The following is a 7,700-nucleotide window of genomic DNA, read 5'->3' as shown; positions in this document are numbered from 1 at the left end:
GGCTAGGGCACTCCTAGGAGCCATCGCCTGCCCGTGAGAGATCTTTCGAGGTCTCTGCGTGGCGGTGAGCCCTCTCTTTTTTTTCCTCAGCCTTGGTTGCCGCTCCCTTGTTATAGTAGTTCTCGACCTAGAGCTCTGCTCACCGGCCATGGCACGACGGACGAAGAAGAAGCACTTATGAGGAGGAAAGGTAGAGTGATTTTCGGTTAGGTAGTTCCCCTTTTTATAACCTAAGTAGTAGCACTAGTACTAATACCTGCATAGTGGGAACACATTCAGGTTTGGTACGTACTACTAGTAGGTGTGAGCAGGCTTTCGAATGTGATGGGAACAAGGTAAAGATTAATTGATGGTTTTGGTTTCAAGGCCCGAAACGGCTCCCGATGAGTTTAGCGGAACATAAATTTCAAGTACTACACTGCTCAAATGCGTAAATATTATGTTACTGTTAAAAATTGGCACAAAATACGAAGGAGACCAATGTAAGTACTACTAGCAATCCACGATTTAACTACTCGCATGCACGCAGTGGAGTAATAATGTATTTCTTCCGCCCTCACGTCCACTCAATTTGCATGCACTGTATTAATTGACCATCAATGAATTGAACGACTTTACACGTGTCAAATTATCACATGGGGTGGATCTTGGTAAAAAATTGCGTCCGCCCGTGTACCCGCGTGTGCGTGTGAGGAATGAGTGCGTGCATGGCGTGCGTGCACATCTTTGCTTCATGCATGTACCGCCAGTATGGCTCAGGGAGGACGAGTACATTCTTCTGGAACCTATAGCACGTCACTGTGATCAATCCACGCAAGGAGGTCGCGACAACGCCTACACATGTGCCACATGGCTTCATGAACTGTAAGAGAGACACTATGTAGCGTGCCATTGGTATTCTAATTTACGTGTTTTGCACATACTCGAAGTACTAGTAAGGTACACGTGCATTGCACGCATCAGATTTTGCAACCAAATTATGAATAAATACCACACTATAGCATGTAAGCTCTGAGTCATATATGCCTGATGTAGCCCTTCGTTTAATTCTTATAGTTCATCTCATTCAAAATCAATTAGTTTTGAATCCTACAGGATTGTACGAGTGTTTGATTGTGCATAGAAAAAACGCAAAATTCTTTCAAAGAGGTTCGAGTGGATGGGATGTTTCCTATGAAATCTAGTGCAAATGAATCATATGGAAAAATTCCTATGGTTTACAATCCTACGAATCAAACAACCAAGATAGGAAAAATTCCTAATGATTAGAATCCTCCAAAATTCCTTTGAGAATCCTTTGAATCAAAGAAGCCCTTAATCTATTTTATGATTCATGGAATTGTGCATTGTAAAGCATAAAGTAAAAACAAATAATGGCAATTCAACTAGAAAAAAGTTTGGGCAGTTATGATACAGAAGATTCTAGAACAAAAGAGAACCACTATTGTTTTGAGGTTTGTGCATTATGCTTAAGTTCAACCATGGAGTCTGCTAGATTGTACATGTGGCAAAATCTGGTGGGCGGCTAGAAGATGGTGCGAGGGGCCGAGTGGAGGGAGACTATGAAGGAATGCACAAGTGTGAGATCGATATTTAGAGAGAGAGGGCGAACACGTGCGCTGATGCGCGCAGTGGCGGAGCCATGAAAAATAAATGAGCTAGGGGCCCAAGCATTGCTAATCCTTTACGAGGAGGGTCAATTCATGAACTTAAACCATTTTTAGCAGCAATTGTCTAATGATCACATTCACATTAGCCTTGATATATAGTGATGTTAGGGGGGAGGGGGCAGGGCCCTTACTGCCCCTGTCTTCGCCATTGTGCACGCCTCTGAGAGATGAAGCGGAAGGCATGGATGATGAGAGGGGGGGCGTTGGATACATAATTAATGTGGGTGTATTAGCTATATATGTTAATCCTATATAGAGAGGTATAGATTGATCGATGTGGACGTGGGAAAGAGGGTGATACCTCACTGGATATATCGATTGATCGGTTTGTGTGGAAAACTATGAAAGACCTAGCTATATAGACACATACATAGAGGAACATCGATCTTTGCGCATGCACGCGTGAGAGATAAAGAATGCCCGATATGATGGAGAGGGGGATGTGTGTTGGTGTGTGCCTTCATGGGAGACCGACCTGAAGAAAAAGATTGCATGCGTGCGATGGATAATGCCGACTGGTAGTGTGTGTGCATGCATGCACGAGAGAAAGTTAGTGGTACAATTATAAAGAGAAGACTACTGTGTGGGTGTAAAAGAATAGCTGAATAGGTGAGGTCACAATCAATGTAAAGTTGAATTCAAATATTTGAATAAGAGATCCTGATGTTTGAAACCCATGCATGCATGAATATAACGGAGATCTGCGCAGTGTGGTTTGGAAACGAGCATGTTGTAATGTATACACATTGAACAAGGTCAGACTGATTTGAATTTGATATACCGATGGCAGACATCATTGGCCACGTCGTGTCCGTGCATGGACACACTATTCTCATTGGAGATGATGGGCGGCTTTTGCATCACATATCTATATCTATACCCCTATATATATTATATTATATATATTTTTTATATTGTGTGCGGGTAACTTTAACTTTGAAAGATGGTCGTTGGATGAGGCGAATCCGATGGTCCAAAGATGGCAAATTTGAGCACTACTTGCCATTGGATATCATCTAGATTCCACCAGATTTCGCCACATGTATAATCTAGAAGACTCCATGGTTGAACTTAAGCATAATGCACAAACATCAAAACACAAGCACTTCTTATTTGTTCTAGAATCTTCCGTATCAGAATTGCCCAAATGTTTTTCTACATGATTTGCCATTATTTGTTTTTACTTTATGTCTTACGACGCACAATCCCATGAATCTTAAAATAGATTAGCTTTCTTATAAAAACTAGATGATTTTGAATGAAATGAACTATAAGAATTAAACGAACATCGACATCATGCATATATGACTCAAATCTTGCATGCTATAATGTGGTATTTATTCATAATTTGGTTGCCAAATCTCATGCGTGCAATGCACGTGTACCTTACTCTAGTCTAAATGGTGTTTGTGTGTGTGTTGTGCGTGTTGAGGTGCAAATTGTCTTTTTTTTGGGTACACGTTAAGCTTGTTCTTCTGAAATTTCAAGCCACACCTTGTTATGCCGAAAATTCAAGCTAGCGTCTCTGTCTATCGTGCTGCGAAACTCCCGCCTCTTCAACCCGCGCCTTGTTAGCCTGAAATATTTAAGATATATCTTTGTCTCGTTGCTCCGACAACTCCCTCCATCTCAACCCATGCCTTGCTATTCCGAAATTACAACGCGCGCGAAAACTCCGACCTCCTGTGAAATCCCGACACGCGAAATGCCCGTGGTACCCCTGAACTGAAAGAACCGCCTCAAATCGATGGGGGTACTTTCGTAACTTACCCCACATTTGGGACAAGCGCGTCTCTAAGCCATGGTTCCCCACTGCCATCCCATCCGCCCACCCATTCGTACAACGAGGCCGCGAAAACTCACAACGAAACCCCACACCCTGCTCCATCCGCCACGCAGCCGGAGCCTCGTCCCCGACGACATCGTCCACAGCAACACCTCGACGTCCCTCATCAACCATATCGGATGAGGATCTGTCATCGATCTCATCGTCCCGTCGGTTCAGCCACACCGTCCTCCACCTCCAAGGTGTTGCCCCGACATTCCCCTCATCTTTCGCGCCACCTCCATTCCCACACCGCCGTCTTCACCTGCACCACCGGAAGAGCATCATCATCACTGTTTCCTCGGATGAACATGCGGCCTAATCGGCGCCACCAAAGAGGTTGTACACTAATCGCTGCATTTTCTTCTCGATTCGATCTCACGGTGCTTCCGGCGCTCGGTCCTGATCCGACACGGCGTGACTCCATCCACGGCGGCGTCGCCGGCCACTTCCTCCACGGCGTCGCTCCCTCGGCGGCGACATCCACATCAGTAGGACCTGCTGCTGCTTTAGCTCTCGCTCACGCTGCTGCTCTGCTCTTGCTCTCGGTCCCCTACCTGGTCTGCTCTTGCTATTGCTCTTGCTCGCGCTGCAGCTCTCGCTCTTGCTCTTGCTTGCAATGCTGCTCCGATTTAGCTACACTTCACTCCAATGCCGCCGGGGTGAAGGAAGAACCAGCCGCAGCGGGGAGGGGGGCTCGCCAGAAAGGTACCCCACTATCTATCTTAGGGTTCAGGATGGGGGCGGTGGTCGCCGGCGGTGGCGGGGCGTTGGCGGGGCGGTGGCGTGGGGATCGCCGGAGAAAAAGCTCGGCACGGGGGGGCTAGAGGGATGGTCGGGGCGGCGGCGGACCGGTGGTGGGGATTGTTTTCGGGGCGGGCGGGGTGGTTCACCGCCGGCCGCGAGCGGCGGGGGGCTGTTGTTTGGCCGACTCAGGGGGGTGGAGGTTGAAGATGAACCGCAGGCCCTTGATTTCGTATCCAACAGGTGCAAAATCGATTGACCAGAGATGAAAAAGTCAGTCGACCGACGTGTAGCCTCACCTTGCTAGTGCGTTCAGTTTCGACAGCAAAATTCAGTTTCGACAGCAAAATTCAGTTTCGACAGTTAAGTTCAGTTTCGACAGTTAAGTTCGGTTTCGACAGTTAAATTCAGTTTCGAGAGTTAAGTTCAGAGATGAGCGGCTGATTATTTTACATCTAGCACTTTGTGTTTATGTATTTTACGTCATGTATTGGAGGTGCTATTAGAATTCCACTCAGGTTAATGTTGTTCGTTCTCTCTCTTGTCCTTCTTCAGCCTCGGCGTCGTACAACTCACCGGAGCTGCTCCAACGACGAAACCCTCCATCATAGCGGAGCAGTACCTTGGGCTCCATCTCTAGATGCCTAAGATCTTCTTCCCCTCCTCCGACAGACAAGTCAGCCGGAGCATCCTCATCGGCCAACCCAATCACGCTGAGATCGACATGGCTTCGTCGAAGAGGTTGTACACTTGTTGCATCTCTTTTCTACTCTACATGTTATATATATTGTCCACTGAGCACTTGTAGTAACGGGAAATACAATTATTTTATCCTACTATATGACAAGCAGTGAGGTACCAGGCAACTTAGCTATCCGTGATGGACTCTCTTGAATGCCATCATTATTTATCTCTGCGCGTTTGAGCTGTGCATTTGTCGATGGTCCTAGGAGTTGAGCTAGTATGGCAGTGGCCTGGGTCCAAAGTAATAGAAGTAGCACAAAAACATTTTCTTAGTGTAGGATTTTCCTTGCTCAAGCCTGCCTACTAGAATCGCCAGTACTTGAAAGGAAAAGTGAATGAAAAACATTGGAATTGGAAAGTTTCCTATGGTACTACTTTTCATGAATTTGGTGCAAAGGAATGGAGCAAAGGAAAACTATAGGATTTGTTCCTTTAGTGTCTCCTTGAAAGAAAAACCGTAGGAATTCTAATTTCCACTTCTCCTCCTTTTCATATTCCTATTCATCAAGCACAAGACTAAGAGATAGTAGCATAATAGTATTATAACCGTACATTTTCTTGTGGTTTGACTTAATCTCACCATGCTTTTTTGCATCCTGTGATCTTCCAATTGTTGTGAATCAAACACCCAGATTGGCAGAAATCCTGTGTTTTTAAATTCTCTGTTTTGCACGTGCATTCCTATCCTATTCCTGTCTATTTCCTATCCCTGCATTGTTAGAATCCTCAAATTCAAACAAGCCCTTACTCAATTACTTCTGTTATAGATATGTGTCAAAGAAAACCTTGTGTGGTTTGTCCTGCTCCTGCAGCGCTGTGTTCCACCCCAGCCCAGCTGCTCCAATGACGGAAGGGTTCACCACAGCAGGGATCCGCTCTCCAGACTGTCTTTCGCCGCCTTAGATCTTCTTCCCTGCCGCCGGCAGCCACGACAACTGCATTACCATCATCAACTGAGCAGATGACCTTGAGGACTACACGGGTCCGCAAGAGAGGTCGCACTCTTCCGTGTCTGCTTACGTTATGCGTCGCTTAATATAATGACATGCTACATTATCGTCGTGTTCACCTATTAGACTCCGAGTCAGGACCAAACTAATGCTGAAACTTGAGTTTTTAAATGGTTATGGGGTACATATTGGGGCAGCAATCAGTACTATCTGTCTACTATCTGGTAATCTCCGGTGTCTACTATGAGGTTCATGTTGGGTGCAAACAAACATTAAAGGAGCCATTATCTGTATTTTTTAACTAAAGCTATTATCTGCCTGCTATCATTGGTTTTGGGTCTATCCACAATTTGCTACCATCACTCTGGATTTGTGCATGCACTCCTTACATAATCTCACTATGTTTTATTCCTATGCAAGCCAGTTATTGTACACAATGGAACTGATCATGTAGAGCAAAATAGACAAGCCTTACGTGGCAATAAAATTTCATGCAGACGTCGTTCCATGGTGGGCGCAAAGACAGCCCCCCCTCCACCCATTTCGGATCGTAATCAAGAGGAAGATAACTGTTATGAGGGGGATTTAGAAGGAGAAGACCACTCCTATTTACCCCATGAGGTCTTCGCTCAAATTGGCATCCTGATGTTGGTAATATCATGCATATGGTGCCTTGCATTGCTTACTGTATACATTAAAGATGTCATCTACTTAGTTTAGACATCCTTTGTGTCAATGCCATCTGTTTAGTTTCTTTATCGTATATGTGAATCATGCAATGCCATCTTGTCTAGCCAGGCATCATATATGTGAATTTTGCAATGCCACCCTGGTTAGCCAGTCATCTTATATGTGAATTATATCATGCCATCATTTTTTATTACGTGTTAAATTTGTCAACAATTTTAGTACATTCAATTACTCTTCCTGTGCATCAGCCATTTGGCACGGTCATGGAAAAATCTGGAGTGGAAACAAGGTCTTTTGAGCAGACAATGCTATCTGACAAAGCGCATGTCTTGCTGGTTACCGATAGCTCCTCAGAGGAGGATTCAGAGACAGATGACCAGTCATATTCCCCCCCCCCCCCCGGAGGTGCATGCCCTAACTTGGCAGGGTTATGTTGCTCATATTGTGCGTATGGTATCTTGCATTGCTATGTCATTTGCTTAGTTTAGACATGCTTTGTGTGAATGCCACCTGTTTAGTGTCTAATTACCATATATGTGAATTATGCAATGCCATCTTGTTGCAAGACATTATATATGTGAATTATGCAATGTTATCTTGTTGCAAGGCATTATGTATGTGAATTATGCAATGCCATGCTGTTTAGGCAAGCGTCATATATGTGAATTATATCATGTCGTCCTTTTTTTGTATTTCTCATTGCTTTTGTCGACAATGTTTGTATATTCAACTGCTCTTCCTGTGCATCAGCCATTTGAATTGGTGATGGAGAAATCTGGAGTGAAAACAAGGTCTTCAAAGGAGACAATGCTACCTGCTGAAGCAGATATCTTGCTGGTTACAGATAGCTCTTCAGGGGAGGATTCAGAGGCAGATGACCAGTCCTATTATCCCCCTGAGGTGTATGCTCAAACTTGGCAGGGTTATATTACTCATATAATGCATATGTTGTATTGCAATGCTTAGTTTTTACATCATATACACAATATTGAATGCCATCTCCTTAGTTGACACATCATACATGCGATTGCCCTCTGCTCACTTCCTTAGTATATAAATCATATATTTGAATTATGT

This window comes from Triticum urartu, chromosome 3 (assembly GCF_003073215.2).
Source record: "Triticum urartu cultivar G1812 chromosome 3, Tu2.1, whole genome shotgun sequence".
Taxonomy (NCBI): domain Eukaryota; kingdom Viridiplantae; phylum Streptophyta; class Magnoliopsida; order Poales; family Poaceae; genus Triticum; species Triticum urartu.
The sequence above is the reverse complement of the archived record's forward strand: the minus strand, read 5'-3'. Positions refer to the sequence as shown.